Consider the following 27,797-nt stretch of genomic DNA (forward strand, 5'->3'; position numbering starts at 1 on the left):
GAGAGAAACCTGGGACCAGAAGTCACCAATGGAAGAAGGAGAAAGGGAGCCGAAGAGAGCATAAGGGGAGCAACTTGCCACTAAACTGTGAGCAAAGGAAGGTGGAAACCAGGTCTGCTTTATGTTTGTGTCCCCTGGGCCCATCTGAGTACCTGAGCATTGTCGGTACTTAATGTCTGTGGAATTGAGTAGAAATCATTGAACTGAAAGGATTTGGAAGCTTCCCAGAACTGGAGTCAGCATGAGGAGAAACAACAATTCTGTTGCCAGAGAGCCAGACTGAGACTCAGAACATTTAGTTACAATCACAGGTGTTGTTGTGATCATTTATGAGGTGAGTCATAAGTAATTTGTTAACGCTAATATAAGTTTGGAAGATTCTGAACGATGTGCTCTTTCACAGATTCAAGGTTATCACTATAGCAATGATATATTTCAATATGCTCTGTTGAGTGGGTTTGCTCATGGGACTGTTGCACACATGTGCATGCTGATTGCAGCATAAGTCAATGCGAACAATAGAAATAATGTTTTTCTTAAAACTAATAAGAGTCACTGACTCAGACTGGAGGCAAGGTGTGCCCAATTTGATTTCCATTGTGAACAACAACAACAAAAATCAGTTTCTTTCTTCCATATCTTCCCCTAGAACCAGGGTAGATGATGCTGCCTTTACAGAAAACAGCAAAAAAAAAAGGCACTTAAAAAATCTCTTATTATTTATTCTCCTCTTACAAAAAGACACTTGGGACAAATAAATATAAAATGGTATGTGTCTTACTTAGCAATGGGCAAATGCAGGATTTTTTGTATTCTTTGCAGGAATAAACTCATGAAATTTTCAGAAGTATATTCTATTATGCACCACCCACGTTCTATTTTAAAAAAAGTCAATTCTTTTCATTCCCTACAATTTTGAACAATGGAGCAAAATAAGCAATTTAATACTGACTCAACGACAAAGACATCTGAATCAAATTTATATATATGATGGTGCCCAGAAACTTTGACTAATGAATATTCTAAAAAATAGAAAAGATATTTTTGAAAGGTTAATTTTAAGAATATAAAAACTGAAAGCATATCATTCATATTTGCTTAGCACTTTGGAGATTATAAATGCTTTTGTATATCCATTATCACTTGTGAGATGATCAACTTGGCTTAAATGATTGGCCTAAAGTTGAAGGCTATAACAGCAAGTAGTGTAAACTCTATGGAGGTGTTGTCTAAATAGTAACTGTGAGGTGAAGTTTTTATCCATGCAGTACACACCATTTTTGTGTTAGGAATTAGCCACACTCTACCAATATCCAGGCACATTTTCAAAAAAAGAAGAAAGGAAGGAGGGAAAGAAGAAAGGAAGGAAGGAAGGAAGGAAGGAAGGAAGGAAGGAAGGAAGGAAGGAAGGAAGGAAGGAAGGAAGGAAGGAAGGGAGGGAGGGAGGGAAGGAGGAAAAAAGGAAGGAAGGAAGGAAGGAAGGAAGGAAGGAAGGAAGGAAGGAAGGAAGGAAGGAAGGAGGAAGGAAGGGAGGGAGGGAGGGGGATGGGAGGAAGGGAGGGAGGGAGGGAGGGAGGGAGGGAGGGAGGGAGGGAGGAAAGAAAGCGAATATTTTTCTTATAGAAGGCTCGACAAGCAATTTTGAGTCATGGGTTATATCTTTTCGGTTCCAGTTTGCCCTCCAATCTCACAAAGCAGGTAAGAAGAGGCAAGAAGACTCAGGGTCATATCACTTTCTCTCTACAACCAAGGCTTTTTTTGTCTGTTCTTCCACCAAGATCCTTATGAACCACACTGTTGCCACACCAGCAGTGGTTGGTTCCAAATCCTCTGCCATTATGAGTTGTTTGTCATATCTATAATAGATAGGTTCTTGATTTCAAACAGTAACCTTTTGAGCTGGTTGCTCTACTTTGGTATTTCATTGCACAAACTATACATTTATGGATAAAAAGAAATGTGCCTCCATATGCAAACACTGAGTGAGGTAAATAGTTAGAAATCTCCATTCCCATTTTAGTGACTAGGATTTACTCTGATACCTCCATCTCATAACAGGTGTGTAAACACCTTGGGGTCATTGATCATATCTCATTGCATTCTTTACAATGCCTTGGCAAGTGTTAGACCCATAATAATAAAATACATGAATTCAAAATACTTAATAATCTATAAGAATATTGGCCTTGTTTGGTTTATTCACTTATTGCTAAGTTTTTACTGCTATTATTATTATTGTTCTTTAAAGCTATTCTTCTGCCTGAATGTTATTCTTTTATGGAGATACCCCTAAATGAAATTATACTGTGCCTACAGATTAAAAATATAAATTAGCAAAGTAAAATCGAGTGAGGCTATACTTAATGCTACTGAACTGTACACTTAAAAATAGTTAAGATGGTAAATTTTATGTTATGTGTTTTTTAGCACATTAATAATAATTTTTTTAAATCCCAGGCAGGCTAAAACCAGTTGTCTCACTTCTTGCCTATGCTAAAGGGTGGTACAGGGCACTGTTTGCAAGGGGTAGTTATGCGATTGTAACCCTCTTATCCAGTAATGTATATACAATGCATCTTTTGTAGCAACAGATCAAAGAACAGCTTTTATTGACCTATATCCATATTTGATTGTACAGCAAATCAGCACAAACACACGCCCAGAGACCAGCTTCAGTTTCTTTTTGCCCCACAGGCTTTCTAAAGAGAAAGGTATTTTCTGAGATAACAACAAGTTTTGCAAAGAACTTCTAGAAAATGAGCATTTGTAACTGATGTTAATAATATTCAACTTGAAAAATTACTTATTAGCTCATGAGAAAACATCTCTCTCATAAACTATGAGTGAGAGCTTGGAAGGTGGGGAGAAAAACAGTGGAAATATAGAAAGCATGATGAACAAAGCAAACGTAAATATACATATATATGTACATGTGCACTTTTGCACAAAACCTCCATTATTTTTATGATTTCATTTCTAAAGGTCCAGATAATGTCAGGTAAAATTGTAACTCGTGACTCAGTCAGGGCAATGCTTTTGTTTTCATAAATCAATGTTAGCTAAGTCAATTAGGGTGGGGTGGCAAAAAAATGATAAGCAGCAAATATAATTTGTTCAGCGGAAAGGCAGAATAAGTTAGCTCTCACTTTGAAGAGCTGAGTTGAGAGGTTTCAAAGGGCACACAGGAAATGCTCCAACAGCATAAACTGTGCCCTAAGCATCATTCCAGTAAACTTTGAGCCCTCCACATGGTTTTATCTGATTGAATGATTCTCTATCTCCAGATCCAAGGTACCCACAAAGAACAATGTCTTTGTGATAAAATCAGGAGCTCGGGGCTTTAATTACTTTTATGATCACTGGAGACTGGGAGGTGTAGAGATGACATTTTCAGATGGTCAGAATCTGGTGGGTTCTCCAATAACAGATTCTCAAGTTATTAGAATCTTAATTTTTTTGTTGGTTTCTAGTTCTGAAATCATTTATACATACATAGCAACTGTTTTTGTCACAGATATAACAAGTTGACTACCAAAAAACCCACAAAAAACATAGAGCTCTGTACCAGGCTTGTAAAACATTACAAACTCATCTCTGTTTCTTAAAAATATATACAAGGCAGTTTTTTGGTAATGATGGATGTACGCTGAGCCTCAGGTGTGCCTTGGGCCAAAAAAGAAAAACTGTCATTTAGAGTTTGCCATTTTGCTTTTTTAAGGTTTTTAAAAAGGCACCAATTGAAGTAGTTATAAATGAAATCTGGAAGATGAAATTGCGAATGCTATTCTTTCTCCAATACGAAATAGTATTCACTCAACAGAGAGGTGGAATTTGATGAAAAGTCCTCAAGGAGGTAAAGCAATGTTTCTTTTTCTCTACTATTCTGTGGTTCACCCAAAGTGTGAGATTTGGGGTTCATAGTTAGGGGAACAGAGCGTACACTTTGAGAATAATAGCAAAAACAGTTAGCATCAAAGACATTTTGTGACAAAAGAGAACAGATTAAATATATATCAAGTTTGGAATCAGGTACTGCAAGTTAACATGGAACAATTTCACAGAAAATTGTTTATGTCAGAGATGATGCCCAAGCTTTCAAATATCCTGGCTATATAAATATTTAGGAGAAATCAATATAGACATCACAGATAATTCACAGGAGGTAGTTTGTGATCATAATTAGACATTTTCACAAATGTTTTCCTGAGAAAAAGTAGAATTAGTCATAGGACAATATATAGCCCGCAGAAATGTTCCTTTTCCTCATATCACTTTAGCCTGTGAAAATTTCTCCTCTTTACAATTTATGTGTCAGGTATTGCAAAACTAAAAATATGCACTTTCACTAAAAAAGAAGAAGCTGTTGATAGCAATGCTGTGGTTTCTCACATGTTGCACAGAACCAGTGTGAATTTCCCTTTTTTGATTCATAGATAATTGCAAACATGACATTCAAACAATAATTATGGTTCCTCTCTGCTTTTTTCTGCTTGGTTTCCCTGAGAGTGTAGACTAGGGAGTACCTGAGTTTCTGTTATGAGCACTGCAGACATAGAATGGAGAAGTCATTTTTTTTTGATTGACCAAGACTTTATATTCCGGGGTCTATAGTCACTCTGTCTAAGTAGGTCCATGTGGGGAAAAAGAAAAATGAATTTTCCAAAATAATGAGACTGTCTTAACTCAGGGGATTTTCCTGGATTGCTGAGAGTCAGTAAAGCAGCACTGCAAAAGTACAAACCAGTGGTCTTTTAAGGAAGCACCCCTTGAAAACATAGTCATGAGGGTCTTAATTGTTGTAGTCCAGAATAAGCAACATGTTAGAGGAGCTTTTATGGAGATCTCTAATTGAGTCTTATCCAGGGCAATGTTAAACCCGTGTTTAATAGAAGTGGGGGTGAAGGGGAATCCAATACCTTTTCCTGAGGAGTTCAACAAAGTCATGCAAAACATGATGGTGGTGTAACAGAAGAAAAACTTCCTCTGCCCTTTTAGATTCAGTTACTGGGGCCTGTGAATTAAAATGACAAAAAACGAATTAACAGGAGAAAACACATAGGTTATTTTATTGATGTTAATATTTTTTATGTGCACAGAGACTTCACAGAAAAGAAACCCAAAGGTGGTAAAATCTTTTAAATAAGGGCAATAAATTGTAAAGAAGTGACTAGACAAAGGAAAAAAGGTAGTAAATTGTGAGAAGGTGACTAAGAAATGTATGATAGATAAGGGTTGTTTAGTAAGGTTTGTTCTGCAGACTCAAGTTGTTATCCTCTGATAAGAGACTTGTCCTCTTCCTGGTATGGGAGAGGGAGGCACTTTTACAAATTGAAATTTAAGTCACTTTTACAAAGGGAAATTTATGCCCTGCTTTTAGGCAGAAAGGGGGCGTTCTTCCTGAGTCTGCTGCTTTTCAGTTTTCTTCAGTTCAAAATACTCTTTATGCCAAAGTGGCATATTTTGGGGTGGCACATTCTTATCCTCTTCATTGGAGATTATATCTGTACCTACAAGGTAATAGGTTTCATCTTTCCTTTACAGAGGGTACAGAGAAACAGGACACAGTAAGGAACCAATAAGAAATTCCCAGGAACTTGAGGCACAAGGGCAGGTTCATATCACATTATTTCTTTCTCCATCTTCTTCACTCCCTCAGCCTCTTTTCAGGACATAAGATGCTAAACTTTGACTCTTTCTTCACCGTGCCTCCAAAATGTAACTTTGGGGCAGTAAGGGCAGCTGTGGCCTATGGGTAACTCTTGATCAAGAACCTTATTTCTCATCCCCTTCCTGTAACTCCCTCTCATCCCTGGCTCCCATCCCTGTTTTTGGCTTCCCAAGTATCTCAGTCCTGTCCTTAGATGGGGGAAGTTGGCCTCATGTTCCATGGCCTCTGGATCTCTGGGCCATGCTAGAAGTTCATTTCCTTATTCCAGTAGTACAAATATTTTAAAGCCCTGTGCAACATTTTGATGCCTTCTCACAGAAGGGGGTCAAAATATGATACCTCAAATTATGTAATTTTGGCATAAGGATTATTTTGAACTAAAGGCAATTAAGAAAAAGCAAACACAGGAAGAAGACTTCTTTGCCTAAAATCAGGGCATCCATTTCCCTTTTTTTCTTTTTTCCAGGTTATTTTGACAATTAATTATGTTGCATACAAATCACCCAAAGTTAAATTGTCTTCCGTCACCTTATATCTGGTTTTCTTTGTGCCACCCCTCCCACCACATCCTCCCACCCCTCCCTTCCCCCCAACCACCACGCTCTTGTTCATGTCTCTTAGTCTCATTTTTATGTCCCACCTATGTATGAAATCACACAGTTCTTACTTTTTTCTAATTTACTTATTTCACTCAGTATAATGGTATCAAGGTCCATCCATGTTGTTGTAAATGATCTGATGTCATCATTTCTTATGGCTGAGTAGTATTCCATAGTATATATGTACTACCTCTTCTTTATCCACTCATCTATTGAAGGTCTTTTTGGTTGTTTCCATGTCTAGGCCACTGTGAACAATGCTGCAATGAACATGGGGCTGCATTTGTTTTTACGTACCAGTGTTTTTGAGTTTTGGGGGCATATACACAGTAGAGGGATTGCTGGGTAATATGATAGTTGTATTTTTAGTTTTTTGAGGTACCACCATACTTTCTTCTATAATGGTTGTACTACTTTACATTCCCACCAACAGTGGATGAGGGTTCCTTTTTCTCCACAGCCTCTCCAACACTTGTTATTACCTGTCTTGTTGATAATAGCTAATCTAACAGGTGTGAGGTGGTATCTCATTGTAGTTTTGATTTGCATTTCTCTGATAGCTAATGAAGATGAGCATCTTTTCATATATCTGTTGGCCATTTGTATTTCTTCCTGGGAGAAGTGTCTGTTCATGTCCTCTTCCCATTTTTTAATTGGATTGTTTGTTTGTTGTTGAGTTTTATGAGTTCTTTGTATATTTTGGATATTAGGCCCTTATCTGAACTGTTGTTTGACAATATCATCTCCCATTTAGTTGGCTGTCTGTTCTGTTGTCAGTTTTTCTTGCTGTGCAAAAACTTCTTAGTCAGATGTGGTCCCATTCAGTTATCTTTGCCTTCACTTCCCTTGCCTTTAAAGTCAAATTCATAAAGTGCTCTTTATAACCAAGGTCCATGAGTTTAGTACCTATGTCTTCTTCTATGTACTTTATTGTTTCAGGTCTTATATTTAGGTCTTTGATGCATTTTGAATTAATTTTAGTACAAGGGGACAAACTGTAGTCGAGTTTCATTCTTTTGCATGTGGCTTTCCAGTTTTCCCAGCACCATTTGTTGAAGAGGCTTTCTTTTCTCCAATGTGTGTTGTTGGCCCCTTTATTGAAAATTATTTGATCATATATATGGGGCTTTATTTCTGGGATTTCTATTCTGTTCCATTGGTCTGAGTGTCTATTTTTCTGCCAATACCATGCTGTTTTGATTATCGTGGCTCTATCATGTATTTTTTTTTGTATTTTTCTGAAGCTGGAAATGGGAGAGACAGTCAGACAGACTCCCGGATCCACCCGGCACGCCCACCAGGGGGCGACACTCTGCCCCTCCGGGGGGGTCGCTCTATTGTGACCAGAGCCACTCTAGTGCCTGGGGCAAAGGCCAAGGAGCCATCCCCAGCACCTGGGCCATCTTTGCTCCAATGGAGCCTTGCTGCAGAAGAGAGACAGAGAGGAAGGAGAGGGGGAGGGGTGGAGAAGCAGATGGGTGCTTCTCCTGTGTGCCCTGGCTGGGAATCGAACCCAAGACTTCTGCATGCCAGGCTGACACTCTACCACTGAGCCAACCGGCCAGGGCCTATCATGTAATTTGAAGTCAGGTATTGTAATGCCCCCAGCCTTGTTCTTTTTCCTTAGGATTGCTTTGGCTATTCGAGGTTTTTTATAGTTCCATATAAATCTGATGATTTTTTGTTCCATTTCTTTAAAAAATGCCATTGGAATTTTGATGGGAATTGCATTGAATTTGTACATTGCTTTGGGTAATATGGTCATTTTGATTATATTTATTCTTCCTATCCAAGAACAAGAAATATTTTTCCATCTCATTGTATCTTTTTCGATTTCCCTTAACCATGCTTTGTAGTTTTCATTATATAGGTCCTTTACATTCTTTGTTATGTTTATTCCTAGGTATTTTTTTGTTGTTGTTGGAACCATGAAGGGAATTATTTTTTTGAGTTCGTTTTCTGATGTTTTATTGTTAGCATATAGGAAGGCAATGGACTTTTGTATATTAATTTTGTATCCTGAGACCTTACTGTATTGGTTTATTGTTTCTAGTAATCTTTTTGTGGAGTCTTTGGGGTTTTTGATGTATAGTATCATATCATCTGCAAAAAGTGAAACCTTTACTTCCTCTTTTCCAATATGAATGCCTTTTATTTCTTTTTCTTGTCTGATTTCTCTGGCTAGAACTTCCAGCACCATGTTAAATAAAAGTGGAGAGAGTGGACAACCTTTGTTTGTTCCTGATTTAAGGGGAAAAGTCCTCAGTTTTATGCCATTTAATATGATGGTAGCTGATGGTTTATCATAAATGGCCTTTATTATGTTGAGATATTTTCCTTCTATACCCATTTTGTTGAGTGTTTTAAACAAAAAATTGTGTGGTATTTTATCGAATGTCTTTTCTGCAGATCTATTAAGATCATGTGGTTTTTGTTCTTTGTTTCTTTTATATGGTGTATTAAATTAACCGTTTTACGTATGTTGAAAAATCCATGTAATTCTGGGATGAATCCCACCTGATCATGATGTATTATTTTTTTAATATGTTGTTGTATTCGATTTGCTAGTTATTTGTTTAGTATTTTAGCATCTGTATTCATTAGAGATATCGGTTTGTATTTTTCTTTTATTGTGCCGTCCTTGACAGGTTTCGGTATGAGGGTTATGTTGGCCTCATAAAATGTGTTTGGAAGTATTGCTTCCTCTTCAATTTATTGGAAGACTGAGTAGAATAGGAACCAAGTCTTCTTTGAATGTTTGACAGAATTCACTAGTATAGCCCTCTGGCCTTGGACTTTTATTGTTGGGGATGTTTTTAATAGTTTTTCTATTTCCTCCCTGATTATGGGTCTGTTTAGGCTTTCTGCTTCTTCATGAATCAGTCTAGGAAGATTGTATTGTTCTAGGAATTTATCCATTTCTTCTATATTGTTAAATTTGGTGGCATATAGTTTTTCATAGTATTCTACAATAATTCTTTGTATATCTATGATATCCGTGGTGATTTTTCCTCTTTCATTTTGGATTTTGTTTATATGAGTCCTTTCTCTTTTTTCCTTGGTGAGTCTTCCCAAGGGTTTGTCAATTTTGATCTTTTCAAAGAACCAGCTCCTTGTTTTATAAATTTTTTCTATAGTTTTTCTGTTATCTATTTCATTTATTTCTACTCTGATGTTTATTATTTCCTTTCTTCTGCAGGTTTTGGGTTGCCTTTGTTCTTTTTCTAGTTCCTAAGATGTGATATTAAGTGGTTTACTTGGGCTCTCTCTTGTTTTTTCATATAGGTCTGTAGGGATATAAACTTCCCTCTTATTACTGCTTTTGCTGCATCCCAGAGATTCTGGTATGTCATATTGTTATTTCCATTTGTCTGTATGTATCTTTTGATCTTCGCACTTATTTCTTTTTGACCCACTCATTTTTTAAAATATGTTGTTTAGTTTCCACATTTTTGTGGGGTTTTTTTCCTCTTTTTTTGCAGTTGAATTCTAGTTTCAAGGCTTTATGATCAGAAAATATGCTTGGTATAAATTCATATTTTCTGAATTTGCTGATGTTATTTTTGTGGTCCAACATATGGTCAATTCTTGAGAATGTTCCATGTACACTAGAGAAAAAAATGTATACTCTGGCACTTTGGGATGAAATGTCCTATAGATGTCTATCATATCCAATTGTTCTAGTATTTTATTTAAGGCCAATATTTCTTTATTGATTCTCTGTTTGGATGACTGATCTAGAGCTGTCAGCGGTGTATTGAGGTCTCCAAGTATGATTGTATTTTTGTCACTTTTTGTTTTTAGGTCAGTCAATAGCTGTCTTATTTATTTTGGTGCTTCTTGGTTTGGTGCATATATATTAAGAAGTGTTATGCATTCTTGATTCAGTGTCCCCTTAATCATTATGAAATGACCATTTTTGTCTCTAATTACCTTTGCTGTCTTGTAGTCAGCATTGTTTGATATGAGTATTGCTACATCTGCTTTTTTTGGATGTTATTTGCTTGGAGTATTGTTTTCTAGCCTTTCACTTTTAATTTGTTTTTATCCTTGTTGCTTAGATGACTTTCTTGTAGGCAGCATACAGTTGAATTTTCTTTTTTAATCCATTCTGCTACTCTGTATTTTTATTGGTGAGTTCAATTTATTTACATTTAGTGTAATTATTGACACTTGAGCATTTTCTATCGCTATTTTATATATTGCTTTCTGTTAGTTTTGTATCTTGTTTGATTCTTATATTTTGTTTTTCTATCATGTGTTTTTGTTTGGTTGTAATCCATACTTCTTTCCTCTGTTACTTCTTTTTTCAAGTCATGTGCTTCTGTGGTGGTTTTTTCAAGGGTGGTTACCATTAAGTAATGAAAAGGGTACCTACCATGTTCATTGTAGTACACTATCTTATGAGTGCTTCTGCACTCCATCCTCCTTTGTTACTGTTAATCTTACTCCTCTCTCCTTTTTGTTTTTGTTGTCACAGTTTAAATTTGATTTTATTGTGTTCTTGGTGGAGCTTTTACTTGTGGTTTTGTTTTGTTTTGTTGTTTGTATCTGGTTGGAAAATCCCCTTTAGTATTTCATGAAGTGGGAGTTTTCTGGTGATAAATTTCCTCATCTTTTCTGTATCTGTAAATGTTTTTATTTCTCCTTCATATTTGAAGGATAGCTTTGATGGGTATAGTATTCTTGGCTGGAAGTTTCTCTCTTTGAGAACTTTAAATATTGGGGTCCACTCTCTTCTAGCTTGTAGAGTTTCTGCTGAGAAATCCTATGATAATCTAATAGGCCTTCCTTTATATGTTGTATTCTTCTTTTCCCTGGCTGCCTTAAAATTTTTTTCTTTGTCATTGGTTTGTGCCAATTTTATTATGATGTGCCTTGGAGTAGGTTTGTTGAGGTTAAGAAAACTCGATGTTCTGTTTGCTTCTTGAATTTGAGGCTTTAGTTCTTCCATAGGCTTGGGAAGTTCTCAGCTATTATTCATTTGAATATGTTCTCCATTCCATTTTCTCTCTCTTCTCCTTCTGATATATCTGTTATTGTTATATTGTTCTTTTTGATGGAGTCAGACAATTCCTTTGGGCTTTCTCATTTTTTTGAATTCATGAGTCTCTCTCTTATTCTTTCTTGTGCCTCTAGTTGCTTGTCTCTATGTTACTAATTCTCTCTTCTATCTGGTCTGTTCTATTAGCTAAGCTTGTTACCTTGTTTTTCAGTTCATGTATTGAGTTTTTCATCTCTGTTGGATTCATTTTCATAGTTTCAATTTCCTTGGTAATATATTCTTTCTGTTCATTGAGTTGTTTTTTGAGCTCCCTATATTGCCTTTCCGTGCTTTCTTGTATATTTCCATTTTTAGGATTTCTATTTTAAATTCTCTGTCATTAACTCCAATGTTTCCAATCCATTCAACTTTTTTCTATAGATTTTTTCCTCATCTATCTGTGCTACATCTCTGTCTTTTGTATCCATGATATTCAATTTCCCTTTCCTTAATGGCATCTGAAAGTGGTTCTGTTAATAACACTAATAAGAATTAATAAAGAATAAAAAATTTAAATAAATTATTATTAATTCTTTATTTTGAGAAAATACCATGAAAAACTGAGAATTATATTTTTCTAAATGTAAGAAAAACTACCTAGAACAGGGGGCTTGAGTTCAGAGAAGTGACAAAGGGGCTACAAATGAGGTAAAGACCCACAAAATGCTACAATGAAAAAATTTGATCAAGAATAAAATAATTTGCTTGTAAATGACAGTCAAATGAGTGATATAGTGAAAGAGACAAGAAGAAAACAAGAAAAAGAAAACAATACTATTGTATTAAGGGGAACACAAACTACATAGAATGGAGAGCTAGGGTTGAGGGGAATGCTAATGAGTTAAAAAGCAAAGTAAAAAGCACACAAAATGCCACAAACAAAAAATTTGAATCCAAAATAAAATAATTTGTTTGTGGATGAGAATTGAATGAGAGAAAAAGTGAATAAGAAAAAAAGAAACCAAGAGAGAGGGAAAAAATTAAAAAGAAAAAAAGAGTTAAGGGTTTTGGAATGTAACCCTCATAGACAGAAAGAAAAAAGAAAACAGAAAAAAAAAAAGAATGGAAAATGTAACACCTATGGGTAATGAATTTCAAGATGAAGAGAAAAGAATAACACAGAAAGAGGATAAAAGGACCAAGTTGGAAGAAAAAAAAGATTAAAAAATGAAATAAATAAAAGTGGAAAATGTTATAAAACTGAATTATTTTTGATTTTGAGAGGTTATCTTCTTCCTTTTTCCTTCTTTCTCTTTTTGGTTGGTGGCATTGTACCCCAGGATCTTCCCCTGTGGTACACTTAGGTAGAGATTTGCAGTTGATATGTTGCTATGGTGATGACATATACTCGGCCTCAGTCTCGTTGGTAGTCGAGGCTTGTTAGCGTTTGCAGGCTCCAACAATGGGAGAGTTCATTTTCCCGGAGCCTCTCTATAAGTCTCTCCTTTTTGAATCAGCAACCTGGTGACCCAGCTGTGAAGTTTCCCCTGCCACTGGCTGGAGAGTAAGAAGCCCTAAGAGCTGCCAAATCCCCACTCAGTGCAGGACTCTGTGTAAGGCTTTGCCAGCCAGAGCCACCAGCAAAATCAGGCAGGGCTGAGAGCCAATTGCTCTTAAAGTTTCTTTCTATGAGCTTCCAGGCCTGTCTAGTATGCCTCAGCACTCGGCGGGACCACTCTTCCCAGGCTTTTTGTACTTTGTAACCTGTATTGGCTAGTAGGAAGATGCCCTAGTCACTGCCTGCAGAACAAAAAGTCTTAAAAGCTGCCAAGTCCCTCCTCCTGGTTTTTTTAGAGCACAGCCCTGAGTATAAGAGCTCTGCCAACCAGAGTCACCAGCTTAAGCAGGTAGGGGGGCAAGTTGACTTCTGTTCAGACTCCTTTCTAAGGTTCCCCAGGTATATATAATTTAATTTGCCTCAGCATTCCATGGGATTGCTCTCTGTAGGCTTCTCCCTTGTTAAAAAGCCTGCAGCCTAGCCTGCCCAACTTCTGCAGTGTTCTCTGAGGTCTGTTCCGTAGGAATGTGTTTTTCACCCTGTATCACTGGCAGGAAGTTGCCCCAGCTACTGCGTGCAGAGCAAGAGGACCTTAAATATATCACGTCTCTCCATTGAGTTTTCTTAGATCGCTGACCTGAGAAAGAAGACCTTGTCAGCCAGAGCCGCTGCCGACGTAAGCCAGCTGGGCAGTGAGCAGACTGTGAGTTAAGCTATTTTTAGTTATTAGATCCACAGATCTGCTCCAGAAACTGTCTGCAAGCTTCCTGAGCACCCCTCCCCCTAGCACTTCTGTATATTTTCTTCCCCGGAAATGTGCTTTGTTAGCCTATATGGCTGGCGGAGGTGCCTCGCCTGCTCAGAGAGGTCCGGGTGTAGGGAAGTCGGCTTTCAAGCACTACCCCGTGCGCTGTTGTTTGGATTATACCGACACTCTGGTCACAGCCCACGCAGAAGGCTACTGCTGACAGTCTCCGACTCTGCCCCTCTGTCAGAGAATGCGGGTGCCCACTCCTGGGACACTAGGAGGAAGCACTCGCACACTGTGTGTGCTCGCTGACCAGGATATCGGGAATAAACAAAGCAACTGCTCACCCACATCTTCCGAGTACACCGCTGACATTAGCTCACATGGGCTGAGCCGCCATGGGCATACTCTCTCCTCAGCTTGAACGTCTCTGCCCCAGCCCAGCTCTTTCCACACCCCCAGCCCTCATTTTCTCTCAATTCTAATTGAAAGTAGCCCTTGCTCAGGTCAGTGAGGAAGGCGGAGTGCTCCGTTCTCCATCTTATTTCCTTCAGGGTCAATATATATTTAGCTACCATTTTGCCCAATCATACCTTTGTTCAGTGTATGTGTATTTCAGATGCTCCTGGGATCGTTTTTCTGTCTCTAGTTGTCAAACTTGTTGAAATTTCGGGGAAAGGTAACGGGAGCCCTCCTCATGGTGCCATTTCTCTGACATCACCTCCCCATTTCCCTTTTGAAGGCAATCTCCCTCTCCCATACCAAGAAGAGGAGAACAGCACTTATCACTGAAGACAGAAAACGTACCAAGTTGTAGTTATATAAATCAACCTTATTAAGTAACTACCATTAACTGCTACCATTAATTTCTCCCATATATTTCCTTGTCACTTTCCCACAACTTATAGCCCTTAAAAGCCCAAATTATCTTCTCTGTATCTAGTCACTTCTCCATAACTATCACCCTTTTTAAAAATGGTATACAAGCACCCAGGCCTAATCATTCCTTTGGGTTTTTATTTCTTTTCTCTGAAACCTTGTGAATGTAAAAAGCATTAACATCAATTTATTTTGTCAATCTATTGTGTGTCCATTTAATTTGCAACCCCCAGTTATAGAACATAAGAGATTAGAGTAAAAGTTCTCTTCCCCTACATCACTGTCTATCTGATTAATAAATATGTATTGACTGCCAACTTTCAGAAGAATTTACATGTACCAGGGCTGGTGACAGGGAACAGCTCTCAGCTTAGAAGCAGCTGTGCCATATTCATTTAACAGAGCTTGGCAGTGTCTTAACAACCAGCTACAAAAGGAAAGTGCAAAGGGGCACAGCTTCTCTTTGGAAAACACCAAGATGCCATCAATCTCTGACCCAGTCCAGAGAAAGCTGGAAAAAGTGCCTCAAGCACTACAGAGGGGAAAGCACAGAGTCAGAATGGGTAATGAGTCAGAAAGGAATGTTTGATAACCCACACCAATATACCTGCATGCCAGCAAGAAGAGAGCTCTGTAAATTCCTTTACACATACCAGGGTCTTACACACACTTCTGAGAGCAATTTTTAAACGAGAGAATCTTCCCTGTGCATTACAGAACAGTATGTAGATCGCTTACTTGCTTTTGGATGAAACTCTGCCAAAGTGTGCTGTCACTGTGATATCTTTTTTCCTCTCAGGCTTTCTCAGAATTACCAGCCTTGGTTTTGTTCATTAAATAATAGAGTGAAAGTCATGCACTAGCCCCATAATTACTGCTCCAGAGGAAAATGAGGGGAGGGATGCTCAAAAAAGCCTGGGCTACTGGTTTTAATATTTTTATTTGTTTGTCTTTAAAGAAACAAACCTAGAATAAGATTTCCTGAATTCACAAATGGATGCTTGTTAGAATACTTTTTTTCTGTAACAATATAAATATAAATTAAATCCAAGAATAAAAAATAATTTTCCAACATAATTTTGTTTTGAATTTCCACCTCTTCACTTAAATGCAGTTAGAAGGGAAAGAGCTCCACCTAAAAAATCCCAAATTTCCATCTGTTACTTTAGCTATCACGTCAGAGTTAGTACTTTTAGAAAGACCTCTTTGATGTAACATGGGAAAAAAACGTACTCTCTAAGCAATAAAATTCAGGTGTAAACCAAAATTAATTTTAGACTGTAACAAAGAGTAAAAAACATTCATTGGAGCAAAAGGAACTGCACCCTGAGAGACTGTGTTCCACTGAGACCAAGGGGAGGCCATCTTTTATAGGAAAAGTTTCTGCCCCAGTTCTCAATTTTATGCAAATGAGGTTACCAAATCGTGCAGTTCTATTTCTAATTGGTTATATAAAACAGTTATGATTTGTAGGCATAGATACAAGTGAAGATACAATTTGGTTGGATGGAGCAGGTCTCAATCCATTGGTAGAAGGACAAAACCAAGGCTTCATTGCAGTGGTTGACCCACGCTGCACAAACAAGCACGACATGGTGCAGGAAGCCCAGAGTTCAAGCTAACGTTCTTTCTTGTATACAGAGTTCATGATGAGCTTCTGTCAGCAAAAGGCCATAGACTATTTATTTATTTATTTATTTATTTATGTATGTATGTATGTATGTATTTATTTTTTCTTGTGGGAGAGACAGAGAGAGTCAGAGAGAGGGATAGATAGGGACAGACAGACAGGAAGGGAGAGAGAAGAGAAATATCAATTCTTCGTTGCAGTTCCTTAGTTGTTCATTGATTGATTTCTCATATGTGCCTTGACTGGGGGGCTACAGCACACCAAATGACCCCTTGCTCGAGCCAGTGACCTTGGGCTCAAGCTCGTGAGCCTTGCTCAATCCAGATGAGCTCATGCTCAAGCTGGCTATCTCGGGGTCTCAAACCTGGGTCCTCCACATCCCAGTCGCCTTGTCAGACCATAGACTTATTATTCATAAATTTTGCTCCCTTGATTAACCATGGGAAGTCCATTTCAGCAGATAACTTCCTTCTAAGGGTTCACAAAGACATCCCTGCACCTTGTTTCTATGGTGCAATGTGTCACTTTGAAGGCTTTCAGAAAAATGAGCCCAGGATGGCCATCAAGATTAGGGTATTTGCTGGCCAAAACAGCTACAGAGCAAGTGGAGTCTCATCCTAAATTCTCAATCTCCTCATGTTTCTTGGTTAGTCAAAGCAATATCTTTGTCATCCTTCTCACTTTACCAAAGAGCAGCCCAACCAAAATTGTGTGCATTTTTATGTGACAGGGAAATAAAGTGAGGTAGGAAATCGTGGAAGTTGAGAATCAAATTTGGTAAAAGATTCTCAATCCTACCTCACTCTCTACGGTTTAAAAAATAGTATGTATTGGTTGGGAAGGGGCAGGGTAGAGTTGAGAGGTAAGTGGATACAGGAGACATTTCTTTTAAGGCAATATTTGTAAAGCAAAATTTTTTGCCCCAATAGAGAAAATGTATACAATGGAAAATTATTTATTGCCTATAGTACTTGCTTCTGCTACAAGAGCTATTTTATAACTCTGTAAATTGTAGGTAAAGGATAGAACATGCAAATTCTGTCCTTTCTGGTTTAATTGATTTAATTCTCCCTTGTGTGTGGGGGGGGAGTAGGGGGAACAGTTCACTTCCATTTGCCATTCATTTCATTTACTCTATATGAATCTAGGCTGCTTTTTAAAAAAATCAGTTATAACACGTGTCTGTTTCCCTCAGTTATTATAAATAAAATAAAATCTTTAACATATGTTCATTTTTATATTGCTGTGAAGGTCACAATTTTACCTTTTTTTCTGAAATTGTTTTGTAACATCCTTGTAATACCTCTTTCTGAGTTAGCAGCAGAAGGAATCATGATGACTGTGGCTTACAGGTAAGGGGCAGATGCCTCCCACAGAGCTGCACTCTACATAGAGAGTAACTTGGCTATTTGCAGAGGACTTGCCCTTTCTCTCCTCTATTTTCAGGTTAATGCCACCATCTAAAAATGAATTTGGTTACCTTTCAGGAGCAGAAATCCTTCTCATTTTGGAAGGCATTACTTCTGGGTCCTCTCTCAACTTTCAGGTTTCCCATGCTCTCCACTAGCAGATCCCTGCATGGGAGAGCTGCAGTCTCTCACCCAGTGGGCAGGGTTGTTTTTCTGTTGGCTTGGCTGCAACCCCCTGAGCTCTGCCAACACACAAGGATCAGTGGCATTCTTGAAATTCCTGACATAGCAGAGAAGCCAGGCTTGGCCTCACAAATGCCCTTGAACTGAGGTTCTGACCCTAATGGAGCATTTATCTTTTATTCACAGCCAAAGGTTAGGACCTATTTATGTAAATCCTCTGCCAAGGGTCAATCCATCTTGACCTCCTGGTTTTCATTTCTCTAATTGTCTCAGGTATTTTTTAGACCCCTTTGGAAATGCTTCATTCAGTGAAAAGCTTTGAGGTCAGTAAGAATTTGGTTACAAAAGGAACGGGTAGGGGGCTGGAATTGTTGAGAAGGCTTCCTTTGAAGAGTTCTAAGAAGCTTTCAGAGGCCACCCAGTTTACAAAGTAAAAACAGCAATGACCTCATGCACCCCATTTTATTCACAGAAAATAAGCTTTCTTAAAATGGTATCTTCACCTAAGAAGTTTCTTAGAGCACACATTGTGCAATTTCAGTTTCCTAGGGCGTGTATAGTCCCATCTCAGCGGTGGTAAGGGGTTGGGAAAGGAACTATTAGAATTGAAGGCCTTTGGGCGGGTGTTGGCTCCTTAGGCAATTGTTCCCAGTTAATAGGCCCAGAATCCACCCAGCTTTGCATTTTAAAAAGGGGCCTCAGAATAGTGAGAAAAGGCTTGATTCTTAAGAACTAACTCAGGTTACAGGAATTTCAGGCCACATAGGAAGCCAGCAGGGGAGATATTTAGAGGTCAGCAGGTCTTCTGGAGGCCCTCAAATCATTCTTGATTAAGAGCCTTGTGTTCTAGTCTTTAATGCACAGTAATAAAGACTTTGAGTGAACGAATCCCTAGGAAACCAGCACAACTGCTTAACAATCCTGACAAGGAATTTCTCTTTTTTACTAAATTTTCCCTCCTTTACCTTAAGCTTGTTAGATTATTTTCATGCTCCATTTTCAGCGGAAAGGTGGACATACTATTCTCTTTAAAAAACAAGCAAAAACACATTTTCTTCATTTGTTATCATCTTTTTATTGTGAAAAAATTTTAAACATACAAGAAAGTTGAAAGAATAATACAATAAGTATCCTATATCACCACCATTTAAATTCAACAAATGCTAACCGTTTGGTATATTTTCTTTATATACACAACTATATATACAAATTTGCTTCATGCATGTATATATGTACTTTTTTGCTAATTTCTTTAAAACTAAATCAAAGATGTGACACTTCACCCCAAATACTTCAACCTGCGTATTGTAAATTTTTATTTATTTATTATTTTTAGAGGGAGAGGATGGGAGAGAGTGAGAGATAAAGAGACAGGAACATAGATAGCTCTGTTCCTGTATGTGCCCTGACCAAGGATCGAACCAGCAACATCTCTGCTTCAGGACGATGCTCTAACCAACTGAGCTATCCGGCCAGGTACAGTTTGCATATCTTAACATAAGTGCATTCTCTTATAACGTTTAACACCCTTAAGAAAATTAACAGTAATTTCCCAATACCATTTAACTCTCCCAATCTCAGTCCATCTTCAAATCTTCCTAATTTCCATTATAATGCTTGCAACAGTTTCTTTTTTTAAACCAGGATCCAATCACAGTTTATACGTTTGGTTTCTTTAGTCATCTTGGAAGTCTCCCTACTACATCTTCTTTTATTTATTTATTTATTTATTGTTTGTTTGTTTGTTTTTTGTTTAATGACATTAACTCTTTGAAGAAACTTTGTATAAAGTCTTACATTCTGGGTTTATCTGAACAAGTTAAAAAACTTGTTCTTCTATCTCTTTGATTTCATGTTGTTATGAGTTGAATTGTGTCTGTCCCCCAAAGTATATTGACGTCCTTACCCCCAATGCTTCAGATTATGACCTTATTTGAAAGTAAGGTGGTTGCAGATATAGTTAGTTAAGATGAGGTTATGCAGGAGTAGGGTGAGTCCCTAATCCCAAATGACTGGTGTCCTTATAAAAGAACATGTAGACATAGACACACAAGGAAAACACCATGTGAACATGAAGGCAGAGATTATGCTTCTACATATAAAGAAACTTCAGAATGCCAGCAAACCACCAGAAGTTAGGAGGCATGGAATAGATACTTTTTCATAACCCTCATAAGGGTTATGAACCAACTCTGCCCACACCTTAATTTCATACCTCTAGCCTTCAGAACTATGATACAATAAATTTCTGTTGTTTAAGCCCACCCAGTTTGTAATAATTTGTTATGACAGCTTTAGCAAACTAATATACCTGTACATTTATTTGATCTTAAGTCTAAAGTCTTAATTAGAATCAGGTTAAGCAGTTTTGGTAAAAATACTACATAGGTGATGCTGTGCACGTCATATTATATCACATATCATCAAGTTCTCTCACGATAAGTGATATTAAGTGTCATCACTGGGTTAAGATTATGACAAACAAGCTAAGTTTTTCAATTTGCAATTATAAAGTAATTTGTGGGGTGATACTTTGTCACTACATATGTATGCTGCCTCTATCAATCTGTCAGCCAGTTGCTTTAGCATACATTAATGATCCTTACCTGAATGGATTATATTCCTGGAGGATGAAAAAATGAAGCTGTTGTAAAATGTATTTGTAATTGTGTGCTGCCATTCTTCAAAAAGGAAGAATGAAATAGAGACGAGCTTCAGTTTTACTTAGAGTTAGGATAAATGCTTGACTTTTTCTTTCAGTTTCTAATTTTCAGAATAAAGTTGTCAGTATAATAGTCATTATCAACTGTTAATGAGTATTTTCTCTTATTTGAGAATCACAATGGACACATAGTTTTAATTTATTCAAGTGTTACAATCATCTGCATTCATTATTCTTCTTAATGCTCACATGTCCTAAATTTGGAGCCAAGTGGGAACCCCTTTAAGCTGGTTCCGTGTTCTTTTGACACACCTTATTGTTTTGTTTTGTTTTTGTTGCTCTCTTGATTTCTGGCATAAGAACTCCCAGTCTCAACTTAAATTTTGTCTGTACCAAGCCAGGAATGAGCTATTTCTCCAAGGAACACTGTTTTCATTTATTATGTAATGTTATTTAGAAACCAAGATCTGGTTTCAGTGTAAGATTATTGTTACTGGGATGGGGATGTCATTCCTTCTAGGCCAGAGCAGTGAGCAACAATAGGAAATAGCAAGACCAGCTTAATGAGCAAGCTCCTTGCATAGCCATACAGGTATTCATGCTCAGAAAAGTCTTATACTTGGGTTTTAATGCTTTATAATCACTGCTTTGAAATTCTTTGCAATTTTATCTTTATATTTGTGTTTGGTGAATGGAGTCCAATAGGATAATGGAACATGCACCAAAGGCTTGGAGCTTCAGTTCATTCATGGTTTCCTAAGACAGATTCTTGGATGTCACTCCCTAACCCCTGATGCCATAGGCCCTGCCCAGTCTCCCTATCTCCAACACTTCTTAGAAACTAGTGTTTACCTTTGTCTCCAGTGGAGGTCTGGCTGTGAGTACAAGGAAGATAGGGTTGAATGTATTTGCCCTACTACATCTTAAGATCAGGCATAGTAGTGTTGTCCCCAACCCAGGTTGGCAATGCCACACCAAATTTAGCAGGTAACTAAACAAGGGTAACTTTTCACCCATTACCAGTTCAGGTCCCTAGTGCATTCAAGCACTGAGGTTGTAATATACTTGGAGGTCTCCCATCAAGCTGTTGGTTTGGAACAGCAAGACTGTGGAAAGGAGAAATGCCTGGCTTGACTTGTTGCCTCTAACCCAGAGGACACATCACATTACATTAATGAAGAGACTGATAGGAATGGGAAACTGGCAACCATCAGGTTAGAGTGCTTTCAAGCTCCATATCATAGGGAAGGGTCTCTGGGTGCCTATGAGCCTATGCACTTGCCCCTTGAGTGTTCCGTAGAAACTGAGTATCCTGTACATAGAGATACCTCTTCTTCTTCCTTCCTACCTTCTTGAATCTGTTTTGTGTTAGTTTCTTCTGCCCAATTCAAGGCAGTCTCTAGGACAAGTCACAAAATACATATTAGAAATTTTTAATTATTCCACATGCAAATTAAATGCTCTTACATTTGCTTTTTTTTAAAAATTATTTCTCTGAAGTTGGAAACGGGGAGGCAGTCAGACAGATTCCCACATACACCCGACCGGGATCCACCCGGCATGCCCACCAGGGGGCGATGCTCTGCCCATCTGGGGCGTTGCTCTGCTGCAATCTGAGCCATTCTAGCGCCTGAGGCAGAGGCCACAGAGCCATCCTCAGCGCCCGGGCAAACGCTGCTCCAATGGAGCCTTGGCTGCAGGACGGGAAGAGCGAGACAGAGAGGAAGGAGAGGGGGAGGGGTAGAGAAGCAGATGGGTGCTTCTCCTGTGTGCCCTGGCCGGGAATCAAACCCAGGACTCCTGCACACCAGACCGACGCTCTACCACTGAGCCAACTGGCCAGGGACATACATTTGCTTTTAAAACAATCACTGCACAATGTAAAGATGAAAGGTAAAATTCATGCTAATAATTTAACATTTTAATTTTTCTTTACTTAGAACAACACTAAATAACAAATAAACGCTATGACAAATTGAGTGAGTAAAAAAACTGGAAAAAAAGAAAAAATTTTATATTTATTTTAACAATGTTTTTTTTCTTGCTTTTTGAGCAAGTGGTCCAACATTTTATTGTACACTGGCTACACTAATTATGTCTCTGCTCTTATATATATAAATAAGTATATATGTGCATGTATATATATACAGTCATACCTCACCATATCATGGTTCACTTTTTGCAATCTCACTGTATCGTGGATTTTTAAATTGTATATATCTAATTTTGTATTGCAGATTTTTTGCTATATTGTGGAATTTTGTGGTATATAAGTATTTTTTATTATTTTAACTAGTTTTGCAGTAATATAAGCATTTTCTAGCCTAAAAATTTGAAAGCGATATAAAATATTAATTAAAACATATTAATTAATATTTTTTAAATCATCATCATCTTCATCATTCAAGTTGTAGTATATTCATTGGTGAGTACCCATATAGAATTTTTTTTATAGAATTTTATATGTTGTTAAAATTACATAGGTTTAAGAGTGTAGAAAGTATTTAAGAGCATAAGAAATGTTTATAAGAGTGTGGGAAAGGTTAATAACAGTGTGGGAAAGGTTTATAAGATTTTGGAGAGGGTTTACAAAGCCTTAAGATATATATAAATAATAAAACAAATATAAGGTTGTTACTTCATGGATTTTTGCCTATCGCGGGAGTTTCTGGAACCTAACCCTCACAATAGACGAGGGACCACTGTATATATATATATATGATATATATTATACATTAATCATGTAATTAAAGTTTTTCATTCAAATTTAACATCATAAGGTTTTCCTAAACATTTATTTTATACATGTATTTATGTTCTATTAAACTAAAATTTTTGGTTCAAACTATAGTTAACATAATTACTTATTTGCTTTATCTATAATACATACACCTACATAAAGTTCAAATTTTCAGTACCATGTTACTACTAACAATAAAATGACTAAATAATGTTTAAGGTTTCTCTTTACTTCTTTTTTACTTGAGTACAATTTATGTATTACGTTTATTAGTCATTTGAAATTTTGTTTCTGTGAGATTGCTACTTTTGATATACAGTTAAGCTCATTTATCTGTTTCCAATTGCAGACTTTGCTTTGTCTTCTTTTTTATTTTTATATTTCAAACGTCAAACTACATAAAAAGACATCCTCAGAAATTTCTCTCCCATTCCTACTCTCTCTGTCTCAGCCCTTCTGCAAGTCCACTTAGTAACCATTTTTATTACATTTTGGTTACTCTTATAGCATTTGGGGGGGGGGGGAAGAAGCAAATAAATTCCCTTTTCTCACCTGACCAGGCGATGGTGCAGTGGATAGAGCATTGAACTAGGATGCAGAGGACCCAGGTTCAAGACCCTGAGGTCACCAGCTTGAGTGCGGGCTCATCTGGTTTGAGCAAAAGCTCACCAGCTTGGACCCAAGGTCGCTGGCTTGAGCAAGGGGTTACTGGGTCTGCTGAAGGCCCGCAGTCAAGGCACATATGAGAAAGCAATCAATGAACAACTAAGGTGTCACAACAAAAAACTGATGATTGATGCTTTTTATCTCTCTACGTTCCTGTCTGTTTATCCCTATCTGTCTCTCTCTCTAACTCTCTCTGTCCCTGTAAAAAAACAAATTCCCTCCTCTCATATACAAAAGACAAAACACTATATACAAGCTCTGCACATTTTTTGTTAGCATAATAACCTCCATTTCAGTTCATAGACTTGTTTTTCTTTTTATAAAACTGTATAGTACTTCTTTATAAGGCTATACCTTCAATAATTCAACAGTATTTTATTGATGGACATTTCAAATAGTTACAGTCTTCTCTATTAGAACTAAGGCCACAATAAATAACCTTATGCACTTTTTATTTAATAATTATAGAAGTCTACCTTCAGGGTAAGTTCCTAGATGTGAGATTTCTAAGTCAAGAGGTAAATGTAATTTTTTTAGATATTGCCCAGTTCTCTTTCCTGAGAAGATGTTAACCATGGTACATTCTCACCAGCAGTGTATTAGACTGTTCACTTCTCTGCAGGTCTGACAGCAATGTTTTTTTTTTCAAACTTTGAGATGTTGGCCAGTGTGATTTGGGTAAAATGGTAATAGTGTTGTTTTAATTGGCATTTCTAATTTTGTGAGTGAAAAGTGAGCATCTTTTCAAGTGTGAACTTATACTTCTTTGTAAGCTCTGCCTTTTGTTGATTTTCTCTATCAAAATTTTCATCTCTTCTCAATTGTTAAGATCTCTTTATGTATTAAGGAGGTTAATCTTTTTTCTGTCATATATAGGTCAAGTATTTCTTCAGTTTTTCCCCCTTTTTTCCAAGTGAGAGGAGAGTAGACAGTGATGCAGACTCCCAAATGTGCCCCAACCAAGATCCACCCAACAATTTCATCTGGGGCTGATGCTTGTGTACCAAGGTATCCTCAGTTCCTGAAGCTGACAGACACACTTGGACCAAAAACTATCCTCAGAGCCTGGAGAGGACACTCGAACCAATCAAGCCACCAGCTGCGAGAGGGAAGAGAATAAGAAGGGGGAAAGAGGGAGAGAAACAGATGGTCATTTCTCCCGTGTGCCCTGATCTGCAATCGAACTCAGGACATCCACACATGGGGCTGATGCTCTATCAACTGAGCTAACCGGCCAGAGCCAGTTTTATTTTAAATTTGATTATGACTTTGTGTTTTAATGTAAACAAATGTATTAATCTTTCATTTATTTATTCTAAACTTTAAGTCATTGCTCAAAAAACTTATTCTCATATTAAAAAGAAAAATAAAGGACTTTTAGCCCAGGCCAAGATAGGGTGCCCCATTTTTCTTAGGACCTTCACCTAACAACTAAGAAACCCTGGACATCACACAGCAAAGAAGCATAAGAAGACTTTGAAAGGTGGAAAGATCTTATATGGAACTAAAAAAACCCCGAATAGCCAAAGCAATCCTAAAGAAAAAGAATGAAGCTGGGGGCATTACAATACCTGACTTCAAACTCTATTATAGGGCCACAACAATCAAAACAGCATGGTATTGGCAGAAAAATAGACACTCAGACCAATGGAACAGAATAGAAAGTCCAGAAATAAAACCACATATATATAGTCAAATAATTTTTGATAAAGGGGCCAACAACACACAATGGAGAAAAGAAAGCCTCTTCAATAAATGGTGCTGGGAAAACTGGAAAGACACATGCAAAAGAATGTAACTGAACTACAGTTTGTCCCCCTGTACTAAAATTAACTCAAAATGGATCAAAGATCTAAACATAAGACCTGAAACAATTAAGTGCATAGAAGAAGACATAGGTACTAAACTCATGGACCTGGGTTTTAAAGAGCATTTTATGAATTTGACTGCAAAGGCAAGAGAAGTGAAGGCAAAAATTAATGAATGGGACTACATCAGACTAAGAAGTTTTTGCTCAGCAAGAGAAACTGATAACAAAATAAACAGAAAGCCAACTAAATGGGAAATGATATTTTCAAACAACTGCTCAGATAAGGGCTCAGATAAGAGCCTAATATCCAAAATATACAAAGAACTCATAAAACTCAACAACAAACAATCCAATAAAAAAATGGGAAGAGGACATGAACAGACACTTCTCCCAGGAAGAAATACAAACGGCCCACAGATATATGAAAAGATGCTCAGCTTCATTAGTTATTAGAGAAATGCAAATCAAAACTGCAGTGAGATACCACCTCACACTTGTTAGATTAGCTATTATTAACAAGACAGGTAATAACAAATGTTGGAGAAGCTGTGGAGAAAAAGGAACCCTCATACACTGTTGGTGGGAATGTAAAGTAGTACAACCATTATGGAAGAAAGTATGGTGGTTCCTCAAAAAACTGAAAATAGAAATACCTTATAACCCAGCAATCCCTCTACTGGGTATATACCCCAAAAACTCAAAAACATTGATACGTAAAGACACATGCAGCCCCATGTTCATTGTAGCATTGTTCACAGTGGCTAGGACATGGAAACAACCAAAAAGCCCGTCAATAGATGACTGGGTAAAGAAGATGTGGCACATATACACTATGGAATACTACTCAGCCATAAGAAATGATGACATCGGATCATTTACAGCAAAATGGTGGGATCTTGATAACATTATAGGAAGTGAAATAAGTAAATCAGAAAAAACCAGGAACTGCATTATTCCATATGTAGGTGGGACATAAAAGTGAAACTAAGAGACATTGATAAGAGTGTGATGGTTATGGGGGGAGGGAGGAGAGGGAGAGGGAAAGGGGGAGGGGGAGGGGCACAAAGAGAACTAGATAGAAGGTGACAGAGGACAATCTGACTTTGGGTGATGGGTATGCAACATAAGTGAACGACAAGATAACCTGGAGTTGTTATCTTTGAATATATGCATCCTGATTTATTGATGTCGCCCCATTAAAAATAAAATTATTAAAAAAAAAGAAAGGTGGAAAGAAGATAAACTGTCTAAGGACCTCAGATTTAACAACACAAGGGGATTCCCTGGTTTTCCTTATTGCCTTCCTTATATATCAGACAGTACTCTACAAAAACCTCCAACCCAGAACTGCCAACTAGCACAGACAAAAAATAAAATAAACAAACAAAATCCAAGAAAAAATTGATATCTTTAGCCAAGGACCAGGAAAAGAATGGCATAACAACAGAAAATGTTTTGTGCAATACCAGTATAACTCCAACCATACACCAATGATCTTCCAATCCCCACTGGCAGGAATAGGTGATGTTTGATTACCTTGCAGCAGTACTAATGGTGCTGGGCAGAAAGCTGAGCTTCTATCTCTGTGCAGAAAAGCAGTCAGTGCTCTGATTCCTACATAGAATAGTGTCAGCAGATTCAGCAGTGAGCTGAGCTCCTACCCTCTCTGGACAGTTATGGGAATTGAAGCAGAGAGAAACAAGGCTAGTCAGTACTCTGCTATCTTTCTTTCCCAAGTAGTAGCAGGGTCCAGCAGTGTGGAAACTATAAGTATCAATCTCCACCTGGAATCAACCACACTGAACAAGATGGTGTCAGTCTTGTCCAATCTGTACTCTAATATCACTATTCCCTGTCTCTGGTGTCAGCAAGTCCCAGTAGGGAGCTGAATCTCCTCCATGACCACCCAATAGCCAGAAGATCAAATAAGCTAGTGTGAAATAAGATTAATAACTACTCCTCTTTCTCCTGCCACCCCAGCCAGTTTCAGTAAAAAGCTTAGTCTCCAGCACTGCTCAACATTAACGAGGCACAATGAAGTGGTACAAGGTGGGTTCATCTAAACTTTGCTTCTTCCAATCTCGTATCAGAGGGCCCATTTGGGAGATAAACCTTTATCCCCACCATGCATCAACAGGGAAGAAGGAGGTGGTGAAAGATACTTTTGTTGTCACTCCACTTTATTTTTCCCCTCCTTTTGTCTCTGGGAGGCCCAGTGCAAAGCTCAGCTACTGCTCCAACTCTGTAGGAAAAAAGCAAAG

At 37.7% G+C, this 27,797-nt stretch overlaps 1 long non-coding RNA gene across 1 annotated transcript; it reads left to right on the forward strand.

The window, feature by feature from the left end:
• On the forward strand, positions 1-24,727 carry LOC136317536 (uncharacterized). The gene is made up of 4 exons (XR_010727890.1): positions 1-334; positions 3,719-3,853; positions 18,995-19,134; positions 24,603-24,727. It is a non-coding gene; the product is annotated as an uncharacterized lncRNA (long non-coding RNA).
• The last annotated feature ends 3,070 nt before the right edge of the window (positions 24,728-27,797 follow it).

Source organism: Saccopteryx bilineata, chromosome X, assembly GCF_036850765.1.
Source record: "Saccopteryx bilineata isolate mSacBil1 chromosome X, mSacBil1_pri_phased_curated, whole genome shotgun sequence".
Lineage (NCBI taxonomy): Eukaryota > Metazoa > Chordata > Mammalia > Chiroptera > Emballonuridae > Saccopteryx > Saccopteryx bilineata.